Genomic DNA, 27,699 nt, shown 5'->3' with positions numbered 1-27,699 from the left:
GACTTATCTCTTAATTTTTTTCTTGCTCCATGTCGTTTTTCTGTCCTTTCCAATTCTTTGTCTCCTCTTGCACCACCTGGTTGTTGGCTGATGGATGGGCCAATGTGACCAAACCCTACTAAAGCACAAAATGTTACTCCATTTCTATGAGGTCTCAAGTATTATCTACACCAATCCCACCACCAACAGCACTCACCCAAAGAAGACTACATGAGGCTATATAGGGCATGCATCGCCCTCATATGCACATATTGTATAGCTCTCCTGCAGCTTACAGGTGCAAAAATGGTTGATGAGAATAAAAAAAATACCATTCTCTTTTCTCCATTGTCACTCCGTCAGTTCTGCTGAATCGCCTTGTAGCCTAATTTAACCGAGTAGTTCTTTAAACTGGCTCATGCATTTTCAGACCATAATATTCACACATTTTCAAGTACTTTCTGTTTGGAGCAACATGTAAATCCAAGAGTCCAGCAGCTGAGTCAAATTGGTTATGTTGTCATTTTCCTGATTTGCAGAGAGAGCTGTGGAATTGCTTCTTTTCCCCTGGCACAGAGTCAGTTCAAATGGTCAAAACATACATACCAGCTGAATGCAAAGCAGAATGCTTTAATAACGTTCTGCAGTTTTCAGGCAATAAGTCATTACAAGAACATTCAGATATTACATAACCTGTGTCTTATAGTTGCATTTCTGGCTAGTGGAATTTTATTTCAGCGAGATTAAGATGAACACTCTGCTGATTAATAAAAAAGAGGCCTTTTTTTCTTTTCTTCTTTTTCCTTTTTCCACTTTAAGGACATTTTAAGAAACATAACCATTGCAAAGAGTGAGATGAGATGAAGAATGTCTGCTCCATGCCTGTATGTTCAATTTTGAGCTAAAACAGGTGGAGGTCATCACTAGTTAGCATAAAGTATGTCCACTATAGTGTGCATAAAGATGAATGAATAACCAATGTATAGTTTCTGTACATTAAATACAGAATCTAAGACGATATATAGAAAATTAATTGCTGTAACTAGGAAAGCTGTATTTATGTAAAAAAAAATTTTTCATCCATCAAGGTGAACTCATGACATTGTGCATGAAGACAATGTCAATAGAGGGATTTTCTTAAAATGGACTTGCAATATTTCTGAAATTTTTGTTTTAACTTAGTTGTTTTTCCTGTATTTTTGAATATCCTGTAACTCCCTAGTTAGTTTTTATGTCTGCTTGTGGATAACAGATGAGCTTCACCTGGATAATTAGTGAGCCTTAGAAGTGTTCTTAGGGAATGATCACCTTTAGGGATTATCAGGGTAGCTGATTGTGGCTGTTTCCAGTCTTTATACAACACAAGGCTATTCTCTTCCTTAATTGAAATAATTGTGCGGTATTGTATTCTAATGTCTAAGTAATTGCTTGTGGTTGATGTTGTGCTCGTCCACTTTTAAAGGATATTTTAAGCATCTACACTGCAGTCTGCAGTTTCACTTTATTTTTAAATAAAAGTTTAGTTCTGCCCCTTCTATTACTGACACATTTTCTCTTCTACTCCTGTTGGAGTCATTAGGATGTCCATAAAAAGTCTCGGAGATGCAGAGAAAGAGAAGAGAGATTTGAAACATTTACTCACGCTGGGTACCATGGTAACAATTTGATTATAATTTAATGTCTTTGTTGCGTAGCTGCTGAATAGAAAGAGGAACTTGCTGCTGAAAGGCTGTTCATTGCACCGCTGGGTGAATTCTAATAATCTCTCGTCTCTTTTTCTGTGTTCTTTATCCTGGATCCTTCAAAGCCCCTTCCACTCGGCTCTCCGTCGTTCATGCAGCTTTGTATAAAGGGTCAAAGAGCAGCCTCATCAAAGGGTCATTTGTGAGTCTCAATGGGGAAGTAGGCTTGCTCCTTTCCTTAATAGGGCTTGGCTCAACAGAAGCATTTTAGAGGAACTATTGAGAGGGTTTTATTCCTAAATAAAGCTTTATAAAAGGGAAGTATGGAATCAAGGAACTTTGTTTCCTATTGGTGGGTGGTGCATGCGGAGGTTATTAAATGATGTGGATCACCACAAGAGTGTGCTAAGAGGTCCTTAAGAGTAGGGAAAAGAAATGCATTCAATAACATGTGTAAACAAGAGGAAAATAGCAGGAAGGATTGATCTTACAAGGAATATGCACTGCTGATATTTGCCGCTAATTAAAATATTGGCTTACCAGTACATGCATATCGGTTTTACAAAGATATATTACAAGTAAGATGCTTTTACTCTGCTATGCATGAATACATGATCACAGCAATCACTGCACTGATAAAGTTTCTTACTTTATATAATTACCACAAAGTCACTTACTCATTTACAAAAATACACACGCACACAAAGGCACATCCGCTCACACCAACACCACCTCAGGCAACAATAATCAATTAGAATATCCTGGCAAAGGCTGGCTGCACCATGTAAATGATTTGATACAAATGAGCTTTTCCTAATTAAACGGTCTAATTTGCTAAAAGGGGTGTGAGAGGGAGGCTTGCGCTGAAGCCAGCTGAAATGTGCAACAACAACAAAATGCCCCAGGTGCTGTTGAAGATGATAAATGGGAGTAAAGCTGTGTGTTTTTTGAAATGAGCTGTTATAGTGAACATGACATGTGTATTTGTGTTTTTATAGGGATGATTTATTTCTTGCAAACTCTATTGTAAGGCTGAAAGAGATGCTTTCACTAGTCCGTACAAAACCTTGTGCTGACAGTTCAAACAGAGTGTTTGAGACCAGTAAGATTTGTGCTTAGCAAAGAGATAAACAGTTCCAAATGACTTGGTTCCACAAGTGCAATTTTCATCCGTGTGTTAAATATTTGAGCTACTAGCTTGCAGTTTCAGCTCTTTGAGGTTTCTTTTGCTTGAAAGCTTTTATGCCAGGTGTTTCATTTCCACTTTCAGGCTTGGAGCTATAAGCTATGCACATATGTCCTAAACCTACACACAGATCACACATCTGTCCGGATTCTACAGAGATGAAACACATCTGCTAAATTGTGATCACAAACTGTAACATGAAAAGTTTTCAATTTGCCTGTAAATTCGGGCAATCTCACAAATGAGGTTATTCATTTGTGGAATCATTTGTCACCAGTGAACTGTTACTCAGGGCAAGCAAGTTTAAAATTTAAGCCTTAGACAAAAATGAGGGAGATTGAATCTTTAATTTGATTTCTAGTAATTTGAAACCTTGAACCACAGTGAGATAAACAATTCTGAGAATTAGTGCTTCCGAGCAGAGTGGCACTCTCTGATGTTTCTTAAGTTTCACTTTGTGTTTTATTTGAAACAGGCCGATCACATTTAATTCCACCTAAAACAGACACCGCAGCACAAGCTACTAGCAGGCATGAAGTGGGCAGTAGTCTCTTGATGGTTATTAATGTCCCGTCCAGCTTTTAGCGACAGTATGTTTTAGAAAAATCAGTCAGGAGGAGAGAAAAAAGGCTGTACATATGTCCAGTTTAATAAAAAGAAGACACAAGCAGAGAGAGAGAGAGAGAGAGAATGGTATATTACTCTAACTAATGACAACTAGGAACCGCATCAGGGATGCGAGGGTGGGGGCTGCCAGGTGATGTGATGGAGAAGTGCCTAGAGGGCACTGCAAGACATTTTAATAATAAAGAGCTCCCCACTGAGAATGATGTGTATGTATCTTTGTATGTGTGGTTGGGTGCTTGTGTGTGTGTGTGTGTGTGTGTGTGTGTGTGTGTGTGTGTGTGTGTGTGTGTTCTTTCTCCCTAGAGCTGCAATGATAACCTATCACCTTCAGAAAATAAACACTTGCTGCTTAATTAAATAATTGCTGTGATCGCTATTTGTTAATATTTTCTTGCCTCCATCTCTTGTCATTCTTTATGTTGCACAACCAGCTTTGCATTGCATTTGTTTTCTAAATTACAGATTCTGGTTAATGTTCACATTAACCATTAACATTTACTTTGACACTGACTTGTTCTACCTGCCAACATTGCAGCTTTTCGCTGCACTCCACAAACCTTCAATTGTCGCCTATATCACACCAACCACTTGTCTCAGAATCTCTGTCTGACATGCTTTAAAAGCCTGTCACCAGCTCTACACATTAAGGTCAGCCGTCAGAAGTCAGAATGGCGGGATGAGGCCCTGAGAGGTATATGCAGTGCACCTTCTCGTGCTCTATTCATCCACCCCCATCATCCCTCTCCTGCTCTGTTCACCCTGTAAGGTGCACTGAACGATGGGTAATACGGTGTATTTATGACAGATCTGGGTTGCTCTTTTAGCTGTTTTACAAGATTTCTCTCTTTATGTCTCTCTCACACAGATGCACCTGGAGCAATGTTTCCCACAGAATGAGATCCTGTCTGTGTCGGTAGCTGACTGGAGGCAGTAGGTATATCAGGTGCTGCACCACAAATATCTTAATTGCCAAGTATTGTGACAATAAATAACGGAACAATGCACTGAGGACTGACTCCACAAACTCCACCTTCTTGCGCTGCAGTCGGCTATTTCACAGGTGCACTTTATTGTTTCCTCGTTCAATTCAGCAGCCTCGGTGAACTTCGCATAGCAGCCTATGAACTGTTTTTTTCAACTGCTGCAGATTCTGATTAGAGGGGCTTGAAGGATTATATCGTCAGTTGACCAAAAGCCGAACATACAGGCACGTGTAGGAGAGACATATGGGACACACTGACCGAGCTTTTCTGTTTTCCGCTCTCTATCTTTCTCTATATCCTCTGCATCCCACTTTCTCATACTATCCCCTCAACTTCCCACAGTATCAATAAATCATTCTTGGGCAGCTCCAGCAGACTAAATCAGTCACTATGTAAACATGGCTGCTAATCCATCGGCAGCCTGCCTAACTCCCACTCCCTTACATCCTCCTCTTCACTTTATCTAGCAGCACCCACTAGGGACTTTCTGATCAGTCGAGCTGCGAGAAGAGCAGTCTCTATGCGTTTTCACTGCCTGCGGTCTCCCGTAACCCGCTACGCACAGAGACACACGTGAGACGCACAGGGACCGGGGAAGACACAGGCACAAGATGGACGCCTGTCTCGAACAGCTATTTTACACATGTGAGTCGTGTCTACAAGGCACTGGATGAAGAACTTGAATTTTTCATAATCAGGGAGGGTACATTTACACCTACACAGCAGATCTGGGTGACACAATGAGAACATAATTTTGACAAGGACCAAATTACACTAGAAAACAGTGCTGGAAAGTAGCTCCAGTATGTTTACCAAAGAACAGTACAGAAATGCTTTTCTCCAACAACTGTAGGTTATGTGAATATTTTAATTTCATGCTACGTCAGTGTTACATTTATATGTGTAACCAAAAGTTAACAGTTACTCAGCAGTTTATGGAAACCTGTATGCTGATGATATTTCAGTAAATAGAAAGACACGGTACTGATACACTTCTTTTGTATCTGCCTGCCTGCTAAGAATGCATTAATAATAACTCTAGAATCTAATATGATACGCACATCATCAGAATTTGCTTTTGTGTGTGTTGTGATTGTCGTTTGTACAGTACTGTGCAACAGGCTTGTTTCTTTATACAGGGTGTATCAGGGTGTATAATCATCCAATTTCAAAGTGCTTTAACTCCTTAAAGCCTGAAATATTTAAAAAATGCCATAAAATGCCATTTTTTTGAAAATCAAGAGTTTCTTTGTTTTAAAAAAAACATATTATATTTTAATTTCCATATATGACTTTTCATTTGTATTACATTTGATACATCTGACATTTAAAAAATGCCTAAAGATCAAATCAAATCAAATCACTTTTACTGTCAAATCACATGTGCTGGTACACTGGTACAGCACATGTGATGTGGAATTTATTTAGGTTACTCAGAAGAAAAAAAATCACATTGATGATGTAAAAGTCTAAAAAGCTTACAAAAAACTGTGGGTATCAAATATGATACATCATTTGATACAGCTGCAGTCAGTTTGGCAAAGTGACTTAACTAGTTTTCATTTGACCAGCTAAAAAGTCTCATTGACTTTTAGAATATTTTTTAAAATATTTTGCGACCTGCACCAGAAACTGCAACAAATGTAACATAATACTCCAATAAAGATAATTTAAGACCAAAAAGGACTGGATAAATTATAATGTAGGTACAATAATGTAGAGTTGTAAAAGAAAAGGTGAACTCTTTATTTTATATAACACCCCTTCATAAATCCTGTTGACTACAGTCTATTTACCAGTACAGGCAGGTGATCACTTTTTTAAAACAACACTGGTAGGTAACATAACCACAGCAGTGGCTCACATAATTATGAGATGAGACTGACTATGCTGTGTCTGGGAGGGAGGCACATTAAGCACTTGTGTTTTTTGTGTGTAAAACTTTATATCCAGTCATGTATTTTAAAATTTACCACAAGCCTTTTGAAATTGGATCATTCTTTTTGATACGCCCTGTATTTTGCTTCCAAGGGGAGCAGGGCATGAGATCATCCTGACAGAGGACAGAAAAAAAGGCAGCCAGCATCCGAAGAAGAGCTTTGAAGGTCCTTCAAAAAGCCTGAGGAACTATTCCTGAAGACTACTTGAAGAAATGACAAGAAAGCTGCCTAAGAGATTTCCGGCTGTGTTGATGAATAAAGGTACCCTTACCAAATATTAACTTTCAAGCTCATTAGAATCCTACAATGTCTTTTTTTGCCTTAAATATTTCATTTACATTTACATTTGCGCAGGAAATCATTGCACCTGTTTCTCTTTTTCCTAGCAAAATATAAAGAAGTAAGGAATGGCTCAAGACTTTTGCACAGTAATGTATTAGCTTGATATTGTGGTTTTGTGATATTTGGAGTAAATATAATATTAAGTGTGGATATCCCTGGACCCTTCTTTTTTTCAGTAATTACATGAACTACATGGGTTTGACTCAGCCGGCCGTTTGGAGACCTTCTATGTTGAGTTTGCATTTTCTCCCTGTGCCCACGTGGCTTCTCCGCAAGTCCTCCGGCTTCCTCCCACAGTCCAAACATATCCTCATTGTTGATTCTACTGTCAGTCTGCGTCAGCACTGTGATGGACTGTCGGCCTGTCCAGGGTGTGCCCTGCTCCTCACCCCATGACAGCTGGGGTGGTCTCCAGCCCTCCAGTAACCCTAAAATGGAATTCATTTACATTCTTCTGTGTTAACATATGCACCAAGATTAGTGATGTTGTGGATAAAAAATGATCAAACAAGCTTTGAGTTGATGTTTTGTTAAAAAGTAATCATCAGTACTTCTGGGTTTTGATTACGTAGAATCACGAAACGTGCAGAGCTCTTAACATCTGAGCCACATTTGAGACACGCTGATTGAAATGAGGAAATCATTATTATCTACTGAACCATTCGTTGCCTAATATATGAGTATCATGTGCAGAAGGTTTTGTGCAAACAGATACCTACCTATGAAATTATTCCTTGTTCCCAATTTTTCACTCTGTCCTAAGACTGCAACGCTTTACTTGAAAGCTTTCTCGGGGCATGTGTTGGTTTTCCACAGGCTATAGTTTAACCAGATCCACTGGACAATACGAAAAGAGCAGCATGACGTAAAGTTCAACATGGATGATCCCACAGAAACTTCGCTAATAGACACCCATAGCTGTACAAGCTGCACCATACCCGTGAACTCATACACATGCAGTCTGAGCCTGCAATGACATGGTGAATCAAACCTATTAAACTGCATTAGTTGCAGTGTGGAAAGGACAGAGGAAAGGGGGTCAAAGGACACCACTTTAATTTTTCTGCCTCTATTCTTCCTCTGTATTAAGAGGGAGGGGTAGATGAATTAAAAGGAGCGAAGCAGTACACTGTAGGTGCTAGAGCAGAAGAAAAGCAATTAAAACACAATTGCCTTATTTTCAGGGGACTCATCTTCAGCAGCCGCTTTCTTTGAAAACATGTTTTTGTCTAAAGAAACGGTAACAATTGCATATCTGATTGCACAGTGGGATCAGCAGTGAGAGATAAAGTGAAAGGACAGAAATGAGAGGGGAGATTCATGCTGAGAAACAAAACTGAGCTCTATTCACACGACAACATCCTCTTCAGAGAGATGGGGAGCTTTGCAACTGTGACAATTATACCGTAATATTCTCTGTTCCATTTGGCGTACTGTTGCCTTCAACTTGCTTTGAGCTGTTGCTCGAGCGCAGATTTTATGCATTTTTACATAACTCAGTTGTATTCTCGTTAAAATTATTTTTCATTTAGCAAGCAATTTAGGCCACTAATTGCAGGAGCAGTCACGTTATTGTAGTTTGTGGCCCTTACCTGTATAGATTCGAATACTTTCAGCAAACAGAAGCTCTAGCTGAACAGATAGTTAGGAGAGATTAGGCAGAATGATCAGATGTCTGTGGCTGCGCAGTATGAAGCCAGCCTACTGTCATATTTGTCATGATCCCTGGGTTTGAGCTTGTTTTGGTGATTTTAGTTTAGATTTTCCCTTTATATGCTGCTGAGTTCCTGATTTCCTATTTTTCTTCACTGTGTTGGTTATAGTTATTCTTCATATTGTCATATTTTTTAATCTCTGGCATTTTGTGTTCTGGTGCAGAGTTAGTTTGTGTTTCCTTGGAACAATACCATAATCAACTGTTTTGCAATAGCATGTAGGTTTTAAAGAGCCCTTAATGCCATCCAAATTCTAGTTTTTAGCAATCTAATTTGAAGCATGTTAAAGATAGATAGGTTCTCATTAACTGAGCTGAAAATGACGCATCAAATTCAACCAGAGCCAGTATTGAGACATTTCCTGAGAGAAGCCACTTTTAAAATGAGCAGGTGCAATGAAAATATGAGATGGCTCCTAGGCAACTGTTTGCATGTGTTTAAAGCAATAAAGCATCTTTCTACATTATAAAGTTTAAACTAGAGGGCTGGGGAATGCGTCTCCTTTTCATTAGCTGACTGTTTTGTAGCTTTCATATCCTCTGGCTTGGAGCCAGTCCAGACTCTCCCTCTGTCTCCAACGCTAAATAATCAAATGCATTATTCAACGATGCCCCCGTGCTCTCTCTTCTCTTAAATATTAAACTTTGAAAATTGATTTATCTTTCAGAAGTCATCACAATCACAGAAGTCATGCCTGTGCAAACACTGATTACTCACACAGATGAAGGGGCCACAGAGGAGGCGACTGAGAGGAAGAAGAACCTGAGGGCAGATGTAGGGCATTTTTAAGGGCTGATATTATAACAGGAAGGCTGCATTAGTGGCAAGAAGTGTAAGCTGACGAGTGTTGGAAACAAATATTCCTTTGCATAATTAGAGAGGTGGCACGGTGGTTAGCACTGTTGCCGCACAGCAAGAAGGTCCTGAGTTCAATTACACCATCAGACCGGGGTCTTTCTGTGTGGAGTTTGCATGTTCTCCCCGCGTTTGCATGGGTTCTCTCCGGGTACTCCGGCTTCCTCCCACCGTCCAAAGACATGCAGTTAGTGGGGATCGGTTAATTGGTTAATCCAAATTGCCCATAGGCATGAATGTGAGCTTAAATGGTTGTCTGTCCCTGTGTGTTAGCCTTGCGACAGACTGGCGACCTGTCCAGGGTGTACCCCACCTCTCGCCCTATGACAGCTGGGATAGGCTCCAGCGACCCTGAAAAGGATAAGCGAATGGATGGATGGATAATTAGAGAGGGAACGTGTATATTAACCTCAAATATCTGACAGTAGAGACAGGATGTAGACCGGCCTGTGGATCAGCACTGCAGGGTAGAACACTTAAAGCTTCCCGGAGTGCCCATGCAGCCATGTTTGTTTTTTTGCCTTTTTGCCCATCAGGCAGGCATTTTTATCTTAAAGACTTCTACTACTCATAAATGCCATTTCTTAATGACATTTTGCAAACTGCAAAATCTAATTACTTTAATGTTTATTTATAACCTTTTCCTCCTTTGTTCACATTAGCTTGCTTAAATTGTACATCGTGACTCAGGTGCTGAGAGGAGGAGTGGTTGTTATCACAGGGTTTGATAAAATTCATCAGCCTTTTAGGTGATAGGTCCTATGAAGAGTTGACTTCTCATATGAATCAGTTTATAAAATGGTGTGCAGTGTGTCCTTAAAAAATTGAGTAAACTGCATAAATGGAGGATTTAAAAAAAAGTATAGCAGGGCTAAAAAACTTGTTACAGCAGATGAACAGTATCTGAAAATTATGTTCTTAAGAGAGTGTGAAAAATAACAGAAAATCAGAAATGGCCTCAGTGGCAGGGTGGCTGTCAAGAAGCCATTCTCAAGGAATGGAAACAGCAAAAAGGGCAGAGGTATGCCAAATTACACAAATTACGCAGGTCTGATGGAATGACAAATGTGAATCCAGTTCCAGCTGTCGTCAATATGCATGGAGGAGGTCAGAAAAGAGGAACAGTGAGTGTCTACAGCAATCTGTAAAAAAAAAAAAAAAAAAGTTTAAAAGATGTGGAGGCTTTGTTGTGGTTTGGTGCTGAAATTTCAGTCAGTGGTGTAGGTGATAGATGGAATTATGAACACAGAAAAGTATCAGATTTTGATCAACCATGCAACACCATCTGGAAAGCATCTAATTGGAAACAGCTTCACTTTTCAGCATGACAATGATTCCAAACACACTGTCAATGCAGTAACATCATACCTGGACAAAACCCCCCACAAATGATCACTGTCAGTCATGGATGGGCCTCCTCAGAGCCTGGATATCAACATTATTGAAGCAGCGTGGGATCATCTTGACAGAGACAAAAGGCAGCCACCATCCACAGAGGAGCTTTGAATGTCCTTCAAAGAAGCCTGGAGAACTATTACTGAAGACTACTTAAAGAAATTATTTGCATAAGAGTGTTCAGATTTTATAATAATAATAAAGGCAGCAAATATTGACTTTTTGTCATGTTCCTGGGTCTTAGGCTCAGTGTTTGAGTTTTGGAAGGCTTAGGTTTTCTCTGGTTTTGTATTTTTGATTGTCCTTCCCTTTTCTGTTGTGGATATTCAGTCTTCTGTTTATTATGATGCCTTTTGTGATCCTTTTCTTGGCCTTGGTGTCTGTGTTAGTCCCTCTTTTATTTTGACTTTCCCTCATCTCATATGGGTCATTTACATTTTTGCTTCCTGTGTCCCCACAGTTGCTCAGGTGTGGTCTCTCTGCCCTGATTCTCTCCTGTGTAAACATTGTTCTAGCCTCCCCATGTTCTTTTCATGTCATTGTTTTACATTTACCCCATGCTGTGTGCTCTGTGTTTGCGTTTCATTGCTCCAGCGAAAGTTGGGTTCAAATTCATGTTTCGTTTTCCGAGTCCTGAACCCGGGTCCTCACTCTGCCTGCCACGCAGCGCTCTCCATAAGCTAATGCAGACTTTCTCTTACATTGCTAGGACCAGAGTAAATCTCCTTCAGATTTAGCTGACAGAAGTTATGTTTGCATAGTTGACCAAGCTGAAATTACAGAAACATGCATGAAGGGTCATGTATGTTAGGGCTGAATCTTTTTACACATTCTTAATAGGTGCAATTACTAAAGTTTAGATAAGGATGCATTTGAGGTCATTTATTTCTACATTTAAGAGGAAAATGATCCTTTATAAAAACCCGATACATCACACTGCAACCACTAACCTTATAGTAAAATCCAAAGATATCATAGATGTGCCAAAATGGAGACATCACAGAAAGACGCTTTTTTTCAGTTGACACATCTCATTACATGTTGCTTTTTATATGTATCTTGTTCTTCGAAAATCTAATTGGGCAAGCTTTACAGACCAGACAATAACATAACAGACCAGGAAATTGAGAGGAGACAAAGGATATTACTGTTCTTTCAATAAGAGCTATCAAGAGAACAAAGGATGGCTTGTTAGCGAAGCTGTGTAATCTCAACTTGATGAGACTTTACAACATAACAGACAACCGCAGGTCTGAAAGAGAGCACCAGATTTGTCTTGTTTTTGTCTCTCTCCACAAAATGGAAATGACTCCGTCAACTCCCGAGTTGCAATCATTGTCTCTGCATAAATGTGGTTTCAAATTTGGCTCTGTATTTTTGCCTGTTTCTTCTGAGCTTACAAGAATTATGATAACAACACTTTGACATGAAAAACACTCATCTCGAAGGAGAAAATCACTTGAATTAAAGGTAGGTAATGTAAGCGGTATTAAACAGTGAAACATTACTTAAGGCTGAGAAAAGAGTGTCTGAACATCTAAACCTCATGATGATTAAAATGAGAAATGATTCACATATATTCGTGTCTCTCTGGTGCTTTTAGCTGAGTCAGATCTTTGGCCCGTCTTGAAACAAATTCCCCTTTAAATCCTTAAAGAGAAACTGTAGCTGAAGCATAATTTCATTTGTGTACTTTGTTCAATTCACGATGTTCACAAAGAAAATCAGTCGTTGCAGTGTACTGCACCTGACATGACAGAGCATAAAAAGAAAATGCTGTATTATCCATGGTCACTCTACCATGGCAGCATTAATCTTCCTTTCTTTATTTGGAGTTGGTGTAAATAATGACCAAAATACCCATGGTCCTCTTTCTTCATTTCCTCTGTCTCTGTCCGCCTCCCTCGCCAGCTTTCTCTATCTGATTCAATGCGCCGATGATGATAGCGAGATTAGCTTTTCCTATTGTCTGCTTCCTCACTCAGACAAATGCACTCATCAGCTTAGACCTTGGGGTCAGGCTCAGTAAGCTGCTATTTATTAAGCGCATTGATTCCAGAGCAGCTGGTATTAAGAATACTTGGTCAAACCGAAAGACCCGCATCCACATTTCTAATGAAATACTTAGTATGAGCTCATCTATTTGTGTCAGCAAGGATAAATACTGTATAGCTTAGTAGGCTTAGGTCAAACTCGAATCAATACTATCCCCCAGGTATGTCTCTAATAAAGGTGCAATCATTTAAACTGGTATCGTGAGATAAGTAATGTCATGTGGTAGCTCCTTTGAACAATGTGGTGGCATGAGGAATGCAGAATTCTTCCTGTGCTGGACTTCACTTTGGTAAAATCAGGGATATCTGAAATTCAATCAAGCCCCCTTCAAGGGATGCAACACAGCCCGCATCAAATATTAACCACTGTGCATCATATCTACAACCATGTTTAAGCTGGATTGATCAATATTTTTACAACAACTGGCTCAAATCTCAAACCAACAGAGTATTATCTCAGAGTCTTTCTGCTCCTCCTGTAAGCAAAAGGGTTTATCAGCTCATTGTTTTGGTATTATGTCTTTCAACTTTAGTGGTTTGAATCATTCTTTCATCATGACCATTTCCAACACAGCAGGCAAAAAAACCCCTCAGATAATATCTTTGTGCACTACCTTTCCAACTCATAAGTTGGAAGTTATTAGCAGATGACTACAGTGTGTCATTTGGCTGTTTATCTATCTTTATTCAGTAAAAACCACAAAGAATTATAAATTCAATTAAATTCAATGTCAATTCAATTAAGTTTTATTTATACAGTCCCAAATCACAACAACAGTCGCCTCAAAGCGCTTTATGTTGTAAGGTAGACCCTACAATAATACATACAGAGAAAAACCCAACACTCAAGAACGGTCTTGTTAAAGCTAACATTGTCCATTGTGCTTTACTTCGGTTTTTATTTTACTGATGACTTTCTACTTTTACTCCATCCATGTTTAAACAAATATCTGTACTTTCTACTCCTTCCATTTTCAGAACAGGCTCATTACTTTTGGTTTAACACATTTGAGAGGATTTACTGTTTCACTTCACTGCAGGCCTTCAAACATCAAACAGATTTTTTTCACTACACAAGAATGCCTACAGATGTTGCAGTTGCCATACTTCAGCATCTAGCTAGGCCTGCAAAAGAGGAGCAAACATAAAGGGAGTACTGGTTTTTAAGTGGCGGGTAACTTCAAATGCAGCGTTTCTATCAGCTCAACAAACATCAGCAAACACACAAACTGTTTGTGTGCAGTTAGTCACAGTGTCTGCTAGCTAAAGGTACAGCTGCTGTATTTCAAGGGAGTGAATGAGAGCTTCACTCAGAGATGGGGAAGATAAGACAGACAGCACAGGAGAGGAGAGGAAGAATGTAAGGTAAGGACTGCTCGGTGGTATTTGATAAACTGGAAATTTAAGGCTAACACATAAGTCCTCGTGTTTTTAAATCAGATATTTGGTTTGCACATGTGACATCATTTTGTAACTAATAAGGCAGACTAACTGTGTTATTATAAGGTTGCATGAAAATAATCTGCAGTTTAGTGCAGGATAAACAGGTTAGTTTGCTGCACTGTGATGGATTTCAAATAAAGCATTGTGTTGGACTGGTGCACAGTTGCTGTAGTGTTCATAGTCAGAGTTACATCAGGTGTAGATTTCCACCTTCATATCAGCTTTCTATACTATCTAGTATAATTACAGCATAAACACTATAGTCTTCATGTAGGGGATGGATATCAGTCAGGACAACTCACGAAACATCTGATGACATCTTTTTGAATTCAGTAGGATAAATTCACAAAGAGCTGTAAATCTCAGAGCAGCAGTAGCTGATTACAGTCTGTACATTAAGCTCTCAATAGAAATTATTGCCAGCTGGGAATCTTTTGCCCATGCTGAGCCACTACACGCAATTAAACACCTGCTGAATCTCACTTTAACCCCTGACTGTGCTCTTTTTCCTGTTGGATGGTGTGGATGCAAGTCAACCTCTACAATGAAGGCAACAGAAAATAGAGCTACTTTTTATATTCCTTCTTTTTCTCTGCTCATGTTCTGCTTAACTGATTCAAGTTGAATACATTTAATAGAATTCAATTTAAAGTAGTAAAGTAAAGCAAAAAGTAAAGTTTGCATTCCCATCTACTAATATAATTTTATTATTACATTAATATAGCACACTGTTCAGTTAGTTTTGTACAAAAATAGCTAGTACAAACCTCCCCCAAACAGTTACTTTTCACTTTCTTACTTTGAGTACTTTTTCACTTTTACTTTAGTAAAGAAGTTGAATCAGTACTTTCACTGGAGTATTTTTAACACTAGTATCTGTACTTCTAGTTGAGCACACAATGTCTGTATTTTTACCACCTCTCCTCATAAGACTTTTTCTCCTTTGCAACCAAAGTATAATAGCATATAAAGAAAAAAACCTCAAAGTCTTATAATTCCTTTTGAATAAACACTTTGTGACTGTGGGGAAGATGAACTCCTTTTTTAGCAGGAAGAAATAGCTTTCTTCCAGAACAAATAGCTCTGTCTTCCCCTCATTCCCTGTTTTAGCATCTTTTACCTTTGCTTGTGTGTTCCTTGCCTTTTCGTATGGGCTTTGCTGCTTGTTTTTGACCTTCCATCTGTTGAACCCTGGATTTTGCAGATACTTCTTGAAACTTTCATCATTTACAAATTTGCATGCATGACTTATCATCTACCACACACTTAAAGCTCCATTTTTATTTACAGATTGGTTATACTTCTTTTATTTATGTCTTTTTTAACTCTTGATTTATGTTCAAGCTAAATGTCATGTTGACTGGAAGTACTCAGTCTTAATTAGGAGCTAAACCACCCAGTTGATTGTTTTACACTGATGTACCAAAATGAAAATCCTTGAGTCATCACTGCTTCTTTTTGTAACGGGTGACTCATCAGGACACTGAGCACATCTGCGCCTGGCCAACACAGAAACCACAGCTCAGTAAAGTGCTGCTGAATTACCCATTAACCTATCTATCACTCTGTCCTGAGAAAAACTTCGCCAACTTTGACTCCCCGTGGATGTTCAAAGAAGGCGCTTGCATAACGTCCGTGCACACACTCACACACAGGCACACTTGCTTTATTTCTGTCTCTCTCTTGCCCCGTCTCCCTCTCTCTGGAGCCCCAGTGTGTTTTCTCTTTGATAAAAACACCTAAATGATGAATCGTACAGCAATCCAGCGTGTCCCTGTGCCAACACAACTGACAAAACATCAAGTGCCTCATCTTGCCCCATTCTGTCACAGCACATCTTTTGATTAGTTCACACAGCTAGACACCTGAGAGCATAAAGGATTTCTGTTTTTTCCATAAATTACACATCAGGGGTTTAGACACCAGTTTCATGTGTCACCCAATCATAGCACCCCAGGATTTCAGCTACGGAAGGAGTCCTGTTTGAAATGACAGTGCTTTGCTTTCCATTAGGAAAACTGTCACAGGTATGCATGCTGTGAAGGTGGAGTGATAGTTATCACAAAAATCATTATGGCATTTTTTAATTTTAAATAACTCAACACTCAGCGGGAGTTGACATGTTTTCATTAGACACTCTTTTCATTATGTAACTCTTTCAGGCGGTTTGACTTTTAATTTTGTTACGACTTGTTTTATACTGTCAAGAAAACAGATGATAGACGGAATTCAAGCTTTTCTAAAAGTGGACAGTTTGAACTGAACTGCTCTTGGAAGAAAGTGTGTAATGTAACTCACACACAAACTACATTAAATGATTAGAATGAACCAAGGCTGTCTGTAAAATGTTTAGGATACGTGTGGCCATGGTGTACAGTACTGGATTTGTGCTCATGCCAGATCTGGTTAGAGAGGAAACCTCTGAGATAAGCAAGGAAGGGATGTGGGATTTATTCCTTTGGTTTCTCTCCAACTATCAGGTTGTTTTCTTTTCATCTGATTCTGTGGAGCCACATTGGTTCCGGTAGGTCACCTAATGCAAAATTTGAAGACAACTAGCAGCAACTTACAGAAACCCAGAAGCCAAATTATATGTTCTCCTAAATGCTGTAACTTTGTTCCTAGCTGTCATCAGGTAGCACTCAAAGGGCATTTGGTTTGGACCACGCATTAATCAGAGCTGGAATGACTAACAGTACTTGTCAGCAGTGCATGGCTATCCCTGTTGCTACTGGTTGCTGCAAAAATATGTATCAGAATATATCTGAATCTTCAAGCACACATCACCACGATAAACCATAATTTTGAATCAAAAAGCAATTTGTTTACTTGTTGAACCATTCTCTCATTTTTTTATATTTATATTTGCTGCTCAGTCTGTTTCTCACAGCTGAAACTGCAGCCACAGAACATACACCAACAAACATGTTCAATCAATGAAATTAATTTCACTTTGATCTGCTGAAAAACTAAAGTGATTTCAGCGCATCCTTTATTAGGCTGTGGGACAGTAATAATAAATGTTTAAATGTATCCAGTTTAAAGTTTCAGAGCTCTAATGTGCAGCTGTCACGTTAGAATAAACAGCAGCGCCGAGAGTGCATTCAGCATTAAAACAATTAACTTAAATTAAAATGTTTATTTTACCACTCTGTGCACTAAATCCCAAGATTAATGATTTTCTGCAGCATTAATCTCTTTTCTTATTTGCAGTCTTGCATTTTGCTGTTATATTTTTTATGTTCTATATAGATTTTTAATCACCATTTTATCATCATCATCATCTGATAGGCCTACAGTCAATAGCTCTGTGTGTGTGTGTTTATATTTTAACATACATTTAACTTATCTGTAAAGTTTTATTTCACTGTTTTTACTGCTTTAGGACATAAGTAAGTATAATAACATATTCTATAGAGATAACATTTCCATTGCCATCTGATAATGTCTCTCAATGGGGTCAAAGGGATCATTTAGTTTGGTAAAGTCATGTGATGCGTGTGATGCGTGTGATGCGTGAAAAGCCCCTCTGCACACCTACATAGGGTGTGCAGAGAACCTGAAAAAGATAACATGGCTTAACAGAGAAATCTGATAATCACCTTCATAATACCAGTTGGGGTTTTAGGTTTTGTGGAGCCAGCTAATGCAATCAAACTGGAATTACTAACCTGTGATTGTAAACCTCTAAAAAGTAGATGTTTCATTAAGCCTGCCATACAGATATGTGCAATCACCACATTTGCCAAGGTCACGGATGAGATTTGAAGCAAAACCCTGAAAAGCTGGTGAAGGGTTACTGTTTGCTTTATCTATTTATACTGTCCACATAGCCAAAAATGAACAGTCACTATGCTAGAGTGTTAAGAAAGACATGAAAAGCCTTGTGTAAACATAAATGAATATTAATAGATATCAGTTAGCATTGGCTTTATTAGTAAAGTCTCAGTGGGCTGCCTTATTAGCTGAAGCCACACACTGGGCTTCTGAACCAAGACTCCCCCCTTGAGTCTCCAGTAGATGCAGATGAAGAGACATTTTTCTGTGAGAAAATGGTCTTTCTGTCTAAAATGTGACAGCTTGTGAGTGTTGACAGAACAGGCTGTTCATATCTTGGTTTAACACTTTATATGTGTTTTTTGTTTGTTTATGTTGCCACCTTTTCTCAAGACTACAGATGAAAAACAAGCTATCATTTAATATCCTTATAGGATCTAAATCTTATCAATGTGCCACAGCACTAACCATGTCTGACCTCCTGTATTCTAATGCATGAGTTTTCATTAGATGAGAAGGTAAAGTGCAATCAGGAAGAAGAGGTAGATTTATTGCTTGTTAACTAATCTTGCTACATTGTTTTGTTTCTTTGATTAAACTAGCAAAACTATTCCTAATAACATCACCCAAACTGTTCTGCACTGCACTCAATCATTTGTGGTAAGTTTCCTAAATGCCTTGTGATTAATTCGAATCATCACGAGTGTGCTTTACGTACACGATTTGATTGAAACATGCATTGCATTTGCATAATTACCGCACTGTAGAGTAGGGCTTATTGTTGCGATCCAATCTAAACCACTCAGACTTGGAGCTTTGTGTATTCAAGGGGACTAATATGAAATCACACAAATGTATTGTGTACAGTGTTCTCAATTATACACAATTACAGACTGGCCTTTCAGCGACACAAAAGCCTATTTCAGGCTAACATTGTTCAGCATAAATGGTTTGTGGTTGTTTTATAGAGCTAAATGGGAGAATAATGACGAGAATACAGTGAATGATGAGGGAGAAAAGATAAACAAGGGGGAAAAATAGAAAGTCTTGCCAGGAGAAAACTTACTGTGAAAACTTTGGTAGGCGTTGTGTTGCTGCAAGAAAATGTGCACATCTCTGCAAGCAGTGGTAGAAGATATTAGCAGTACTATCAGATACGCGATGCAGTACAAATGTCGTTCAAGTACTATACCAGTAGTTTAATACACCAGCTTAGAAAAGGGCTGTATTCTTAACATGACAATACAACAATTGTGCAAGCCAGAAGAATCTTAAATGAGAAGGAACAAAAATGCACAAAGCGTTTAATGCTTCCAGGCGGCATTGGCACCCTCACCAATCTGTTTTTAAATCCTCTCAAAGACGACCAACAGATGTAGTGTGCACTGATAACAAGTGTTTAAAGTACTTATCTAGTTTCCACACCGTCAAAATAGTGTCTGGTTCAGTGTGAGATTCAGCCCAGGTGAGTCCCAGGTTGCTCAGGTAGTGCCAGCCAGCCTGCCAAAATATTCCCCACCCTTAACACTGGAGTGGAGCCCAGCATTGTGGTATGCACGGTTTGATAAAAAGACTGGATGTCCAACTCATCACACTCTCTAAGGCATTATCAGTCCTCCTCGCGTATCACAGTTTTTCACCCATCACTGATAATCGCTGCCAAGAGAAGACAGTGTTTAAAAGGTAGACAGAGGAGGTCTTCATGATAGTAAATAGTGTTACTAAACAGCAGCTCTAACAGTGGACAAAATGATCATTCTTTCTGAACTGCCAAACCTTTCCACCTTTCCTGCAAAAGTTTAGCTTGAGGCAACACATTAAAATCAACATTTTAATCATCCAGTTCAGAAACAGAGGAGGCTATCACCTCAGCTTATCTTTCATTTAAGACAGGATTCCAGATGACGCTGATACAGTGCCTTTTCTGATCAGGCACGGTGTCTCCTGGTCTCTTTTTCTCTTTGTTCGGAGTACATATCCTGATTTGTGGTCAGAGATAGCTCGGACTCTGCAGGGACACATGAAGACTGATAATAGGAGAATTTTGCTTTGTGGCAAACTCACTTAGATTCAGATGTCAGCCAATGCAGTTTCTTTTTAATTCATACCAGACCTTCCTGACCATTATATCCGCACGGCTGGTAATTTGTGACTAATACTGCTCCTCTTGTAAATTGTTTTGTTCTGTTTTCCTATTTTCCGCTTTCTCTTTATCATTGTCTACTCTCACCTGTAATGCTCTCTGTCTCATTTGTCTCTCCTTGTTTTGAACGCAAAACAGACAGATTCCTCCATTATTTTGGAAACAGTCTCTGGCTTTCAGCATCATGTGCGAGCACAAACAGCCCATTCTTCTCCTCCTCCTCTTTCTTTTTCTTGTTACCTTTCATTTGTGTTCTCTCCTCTTTCTCAGTAATGCTGTTGAATAATGGAAGGAAAGCATGCAGTAGTCATGCTGTCACTCAGCTGGTGAGAAGCAGGAGGTCTGCAGTGAATACGTGTGTGTGTGTGTGTGTGTGTGTGTGTGTCTGATGTGTATTTATTGAGGTATTGAGCTCTGAAAATTAACCTTGTGAGGGTACAACTCAGGGTACAGCTCACAGATACTCATGCATTTCCCACAAAATAAATGTATGTGTGTACATACACGTCTTATTTTATTTTCTTGCATATTGCTAAAAGTTATATGTTTCTGATTAAGATTAAAATTAATGTTAGCCAGAAATAATCCAAGTAAACACAAAATGCTGTTTTGATGATCCAAGCGATCCAAACCTACCTGTATGAAAATGTAACTGCCCCTGTTGAAGGAGTAATTTTGGTAGGCTAGCCACTCCTGTTTCAAGTTTTCTTCATTTGCCATTTGTGAATAATGCCTCTCATTGTGGTTTGCTGGAGTCCCAAAGCCTTAGAAATGGGTTTATAACCCTTTCCAGACTGATAGATGTCAAACTTATGTTCCTGACATGTTTTCTTTTTGAGATCTTTTAGCCTACTTTACTTTTGCTTCTGTTGATTCAACAGATCTGACAGTAGTCAGTCAGTCAGTAGCCTGGGAGTGGATAGTGGAATTGAACTCAGCTGTCCAAAAAAAATGTGGTTAATCACAGTTAATTCATGGTTTAATAAAGGGGGGCAATTAACCTTTTTTACTTGGGGCCAGGTGGGATTGGATAGCTGCTTTTTTTGTTCACTCAGGTTTTCTTTGTCTTCTATTAAAATGTCTTTGATGATCTGAAACATAGAAATGTGACAAACATGCAAACATTTAAGAAAGAGCATGCACACAGATCATGTAATCAGTTGCAACAACACTGCCTCCTTAGAGTGTTGATTCTCCTTTTTATTTGCAAAACGTTGAGGACCACTGCATGATGCAACAAAGTGTGCCTGACAGACACAAACCTCATTTAATAGTAATGGAAGTGTTGCATATGGTATCACTGCATTATCTATGAGTGTCTGCCACCCAAAATCACAAATCAGGGTCAAAAAGAGGATGAGAAAGAGAACCACAAGCAGAAAACAGGATGATGAAATCTGTGGTAGTGCAGGGCAGACATGCAATTACTTTGCATCCGATACTCTGACATCCTTGTGGCAAGGCTAGGGGGCCCCTGCTGCTAAAAACAGCTGGTAGGTGGACTTGAGACAGCCAATCCCTATCTTTAAATTGACAGACTGGGAGAACTACATGCTGCAATAACAAGCGAAGGCCTCTCCACATGGCCCTCCTATTTAGTTGGCCAGATTGCCTGGACATTAATAGTCTCTCTACATCACTGGGCAACTGGGCAAATGCAACATCTGGGGTTCCCTATCAGCTGAGCCAATAAAAAAAGCTGTGCATACAGAATAGAGAGAATGTCTAAAAAGGGAAGAAAAATGGTATTGATCCAATGGGGCATGTGTAAATTGATGCAGGGAAAAACTAATTTCCCTGTCTCTGCCTTGTTCTCTTCTTCCTTTTCTCCATCGCTCTCTTTTCCCAGTCCAATGCCCGTCACAGCTGGGAAGGGGCTTTTGCTTGCCTTTAGCCCAATTAGCCAGGGCTTAAAGCGCAAAGCATGTTGAGTGGAGGAGGTCCAAGTTTGGTTTAGTCTAGTTCAGCATGGCTTGGCTTCGGCTTGGTTCGAGTCCCTGCTTTGAGCTGCTATGCAATTATAATTAAGGTTGGCCTCTGACACACACAAAGAGGAATTATTCTTCTCTCAAAAATATCTGCATCTCACAGTTTAGCCTACAGTTTCTGTCTTAATAGCACACACAGTCATTTACACACACTCATCCCCACACGGTTTGGGCACAGTAACTTGGCATAGCTTCAGAAAGACACAAAAACTCCCAGAAGCAAAAAGGGGGCAATACCGTGTCATCCCCCTCTTGAATAGCCCCCTCTTTTCTGCTCCCCTAAATCTCCCTGACTTGCCCTGCAATTATCTGTTTCTTTTTGTTACTGAAACACCACCACCACCAGCATAACTCCTCTAATCTCAATCATTTTGTTCAGAATTCATTAAGCACTATTTTATATCACCAGTGTCGAGGATCAATCGTTGCATTGCAAAAGGCTTCCAGCACGCCACACGTGGGCATTTTTAATGATGCCTGCTTCCATCTGTCCCACATACGGAAAAAGAAAACTCGGTTTTTCAGGATCAAAGTGTTGCAGTGGACTTAGTCTTGCCACTCCTGTACCTGTCTGAAAATTTTAGCATTCAACTGAAGACAAAAAAACCCAAGAACTTATTTAATATCCGTGTTGGGTTGCCTGCTTTCTCTTACTTGTATTTGCACCTTTAATTACTAAAGGTGCGTCTAGAGTCTCAGGGCCTCAGGTGCTGGGAAAAGGTCCAAGGGTGATCCGGTGCACCAGAACTTAACCAAGCATAAAAACATGACCTGAAACTAACGGTAAGTTAAAATGCAATGACTGTGCTTCTAAAAATGCAGCTTATTAGCTGACTGCGTGGAGCCAGAGGAGGTGCAGGTCTGCCTGGTTTATATCCAGCAGGCGGAAAATAGAAATAGGGCAGCAGAGATTAGAATATGACATCTGCACCTACAATCTTTTATAAATGTGATTTTTACAGCCAGCTCATCATGGATGACCAGGTAGAGATGGACGGATCATGGGTCAATCTGTCAGTTCAGTCCTTTGCCACCATACAGTGAGGTCCACACACAGATAGGCCTCTAATGGCTTGGCTAATTTTTGCGCTCAGATAAACACATTCAGAGACACGTGAAGAAAGAAATTCGAGCACACACACACATACATGCACATACACCCAACAGATAATTGGACAGGAAACCTTCATCTAAATCAAAAATTCAGTGCCAGCTGAATTCTAGCCTAGTCCACCAATGAGCCTTCGGATTGTGAAAAATGTATGAAAGAAAACAGGGAAAAAAGCCACAATGACAAATCACCCGTGTTCAGTCCAGGGAAAGAGAAAGATTTGCTGGAGACGCAACGTGATGCATAATGAAAATAGATGCCTGTGCCGAGGCATTCTGGGCACGCTGTTGGTCTCCATTTAAAATCAATCCTGTCAATGCATCATAAGTTATTTTGACAGGGAGCAAGAGGCACTTCAGGAAACACCAGTTTAATGATGTCTTTAACCTGCCGGTAATTGACCTCCGAATTGAAAGGGAGAAACAGTATTAAAAGCCCCGGGCAGGCGATTATAGTTCTGTGCTAGTTGTGCCTGCTATACATCATTTCTGATCAGACCTGGGTCAGCATAAACCAAAGCGTTTTTCTTCCTCTTGTAAAAAACAAAAAAACAAAAACTGAGGTACTGAATGGCTCTACTGCAGAATGGAGCAGTTGAGTCTGTGCGAGATTGGATTTATGAACTGTGTATACACTGCTGCCTTGTGTTTTCACACCCTGTTGTACATCAGAAAGCCACACTGTGTGCCACTTCGGGTAGTTCCTACCTTAGATATGAAGGAAAAAATACAGAGACAAGAAACCTGAATATTTAGTGAATTTCAAGATAGCTGGATCTTTGGAGATATATTAAAATTCCTCCAGCATGCTCTCCAAGCTGCATGAAAAAGCAGAGCACACTGTAGAGACTTTTAATGAGAAACTTACTGTACTTGCCACTTTCTCGCTTTCAGCAAAATGAAATAAAAGATATGCGCACGTATACGCACGCACAGACTTACATTATACATTCACAGTAAAACAAGCTTGCAACCACCATCAGATGGAAAAACACAGTAACTTAAATACATACCATCTGGCTGCATTAGGAATCCAAACGACATCTGATTTATGCCTGAGCGTAGGGAGTGAGGCATTAGCCTGCTATCAATTTGCTATCAATTTGTCAAGTTGTTTAAATTTTCACCATAAATCTAATCGCATTCATTCACATTTGTGTCGTGGATAATTGCCCAAGCTCCACATTCAAGTATTTCATGCTGCCAGTTACATCAACATCCTGCAGCCCCGCACAGCCAGGGCTACATACATCAGCTGCTCATGTACACCAACCACAGCCAGCAGCAGCTTGCAGCAGCATCATGGTAGCTAATATCCACAGATTACAAAACCTGCTCCAATTTAATTAATAGGGGAACAACCCATCCAGCCATTCTGCATCCCCAGCCTCCGTTTCTGGCATCTCCTGCAGCCTTATACCTCACATCCCTGCTCCATCCTGGGCCCACTAAGTGGAATCAGAATCAGGTATCGGAGGATGTGAGCATGTCATAGACTCTTTAATATGCTGCAGAGGGAGATTAATCTAGTGCAGCCAGGGAATGAATGTGGATGCTGGTGTGCAGGGACTTTGGCACTCTGGCAAAGGAGGAAAAGCTCTATGTTTGAATGCAATTACAGTCAAGTTTTAATCCTTCCTCGAGGGTCAGATGGTGGAAGTAGGAAGGATTTGACTGACGTTTGGGTGGGTGAGGGATGGTAGGATGGGTGGAGTGTAAACAGTGTCCATATGCTGCTAGGATGGTGGGAATCTCCCAAAAGGAATGTTCACCTGGCACAAGTCTCCCTACAGTGCCTCAGCATGTTGTCCAAAGGTGAGCAGAGTAGCAAAGACCAATGCACAGACACAGAGGCATAGGAGGAAAGCTTGATGGATGCCTGATACTGTGTGCCAAAAAACAAATCAAAAATTAAGCAGCCATGAGCACTGACAAAAACGCAACATCCTAATCAACCACCCAATGATACAAACAGGTGGGGAGGTGATGGGGAACTTTGTAAGTTTGTCCTCGGTGTGCACTTCTTCACATGAGTGAAAATGGATTAAATATTTTGCAGCACTAAAAGAACAACACTCAGTGCAGCTAAAGTTATTGGAGGAATTGAAGCATCCTGACATTACCAAACACTTGATTTTTTCTTCTCTGTGGTAGGGAACTATCCCCCCCTCACAAACCACATCAAGTGTGGTTTAATCTGATATTTGGGCTAATAAATTGGTGATTGCTGTATGATGAAGCTACACACAGTAGCAGTTCGCATTCCAGCAATGGCAGCGAGTAAGTCGAGACTCACCACAGCATAGATGCTGGTAGTGACAGAGATGAAGCAGTTGGAGACTTGGATGAGGATCTCTAGCTGACATATACAGAAAAGCCTCTAAAGGATCAGTAAGAGATCGGAGGATGAGGTAGAGTTGGAAAGGAGGCGGGCTGCATGAATGAGAGTCTAAAACGCAGACTGATAAATAAGACTGAGATTTAAAGCATGCAGAGAAAGAGGCTGACTGGCTTGGAGAAGGCGGGCAAGAAAATGATTGGGCTAGAGTGAAGATTGCTGATATGATTTTGGCAGCGTGGGAAAGCAGAAGTGACACCAAGAATAGATTATCAGTCCAAATACCTAGGAATATAGGCATACAGGTGATTACAGATTCTTCCATGACAGGTGATAGGTGACAGATAGCACAGAACTGGAACTTTTAACATTTATTTCACTGTTTCTTTAAGGTAAAAATTGCATTACCTTTCACAAACATCAAATACTCACGCCGGTAAGTGATCAAGTCTGTGCTTACAAAGCTGAGAAATTAAATTTCTTATGTTTATAGGCTAGTCTAGGCTAGGGCAGTTATAAGTTCTGCAAAACACAGTTTAAAAGCTACTACTAGCCTCTTTGGCTTTAACTTTAAGCCTAATTTAACTTCAAATCATAAGTATTTCCGATAATTCCTATTTTTAAAATCTGGTCTAACAAACAAAGCCAGTGCTGCTAAATAATGATCCTCTCAGTTAGTCCATATTTGCCACTGCTGGGCTTTTCAGTGGGGTGATCATACATGGACACACTTTCTCCACTCTTCTTCTGGGTGAAATGTCTGCAAGTTACAGGCTTGTCCTCTTGGAGCTGCTCTATATGAGGGAAAACTTAGTAATGGTTCTGAGTCACACTTCTACTCATACTGACTATCCCACATGTTCTGTCATGGCTGGTTCGCCTCAGGAACAGTATGCCACACGTATGAATCTACTCGATTGAATCTGTCTCTAGGTGGGGTGGAAGGTGTCTCTCTCAATTTGTTGGAGAGAGATGGAAAAAGCCTCTGTCTCGTCACATAGACTGTCTGGATATGCCCATGATCCTGAAGCTGTAAAACCTCTTTGCTCTACTTTTGACAAATAGAATGTCAGAATAAGAACACACAACATAACTACAGAAGCTTAAATCAAGCAACAGGTACGCTCACTGTGGTTGCTGAAAATAGCCAGGAGCCTCCTGCTGTGTTCTCACAAACACCTGCTCATCACCAGAGCAGTTTACATCCCAGGAGTACAGAACTGCGCAGTGGGCTTGATGTTTCCTGTGGGTCCCTCCCACAACGAATGGAAGTTGAGTACTGCACTTGTGCAGATGTTGTGGAACAAATTTGGGAGGTGGATTTCATTGCCTCACAAGACAATGCACCAGTGTTGGTGAAGTTACTTGAAAAAAGTAATCAGTTACTAATTACTGATTACTTCCCCAAAAAAGTAATCCCGTTACTTTACTGATTAATTATTTTCAAAAGTAATTAATTACTTAGTTACTTAGTTACTTTTTAAAAACACAATTTACAACCTGAATAGGTGATAAAGCGATAATCTTTCAGCCCAATTCTACTTTTTCTGCATAATTCATCATACAAAATGTAATCAAATGGAAACGTCTCTTTTTAAAACTTGTTTTATTAGTTTTAATCTTTTAACTTTATGCATCAAGCAAAAATTAAATTATATGCAACATTCTCTGACTGGAAGAAATTTGTTTAACATTTAAACCTATTTTCTGCACATTCCAGCACATAAAATAAAACATTTTTTTGTGTTTACACTCACTCTTTCAAATAGATGCAAGTAAAACACAGCAGAAAATAAATAAAGTCAAAGACTAGTTGCTGTATTTTCACCTGTAAAGCAGGACTGGGTTAGGCGGAGGTTTGCCCTGGTGCAGGTGTGCCGCAGCGGTCAGTGGAAGAATCCGCGAGTTTCTCTGTGAATTTCCCGTTACAGTCGTAGCGCATTCGGTGCTTGCTTGGAAGTTTAGGGGGTTTTTTCGCTGTAAAAAGAAGTTTTCTTCCCACGCACAACGGACACTAATGTTTTTGTCACTTTTTATGGAATCTAACTCAAAATAAGGTCAGTATTTCCACGTTTTAAATGCTGCACGCTCATACTCTCTCCCGCACTCGATATATTATCCATTGTTGATCTGCACACAGCT

At 39.7% G+C, this 27,699-nt stretch overlaps 1 long non-coding RNA gene across 1 annotated transcript; it reads left to right on the top strand.

Moving 5' to 3' along the window:
* The first annotated feature begins 4,520 nt into the window (after positions 1–4,520).
* Positions 4,521–7,243, top strand: LOC102078502 (uncharacterized). The gene is made up of 4 exons (XR_269222.4): positions 4,521–5,102; positions 6,489–6,658; positions 6,784–6,797; positions 6,916–7,243. It is a non-coding gene; the product is annotated as an uncharacterized LOC102078502 (long non-coding RNA).
* The last annotated feature ends 20,456 nt before the right edge of the window (positions 7,244–27,699 follow it).

This window comes from Oreochromis niloticus, linkage group LG5 (assembly GCF_001858045.2).
Source record: "Oreochromis niloticus isolate F11D_XX linkage group LG5, O_niloticus_UMD_NMBU, whole genome shotgun sequence".
Classification (NCBI taxonomy): Eukaryota; Metazoa; Chordata; class Actinopteri; order Cichliformes; family Cichlidae; genus Oreochromis; species Oreochromis niloticus.
Note: the sequence above shows the minus strand (reverse complement) of the source record. Positions and strands in the feature narration are given on the sequence as shown.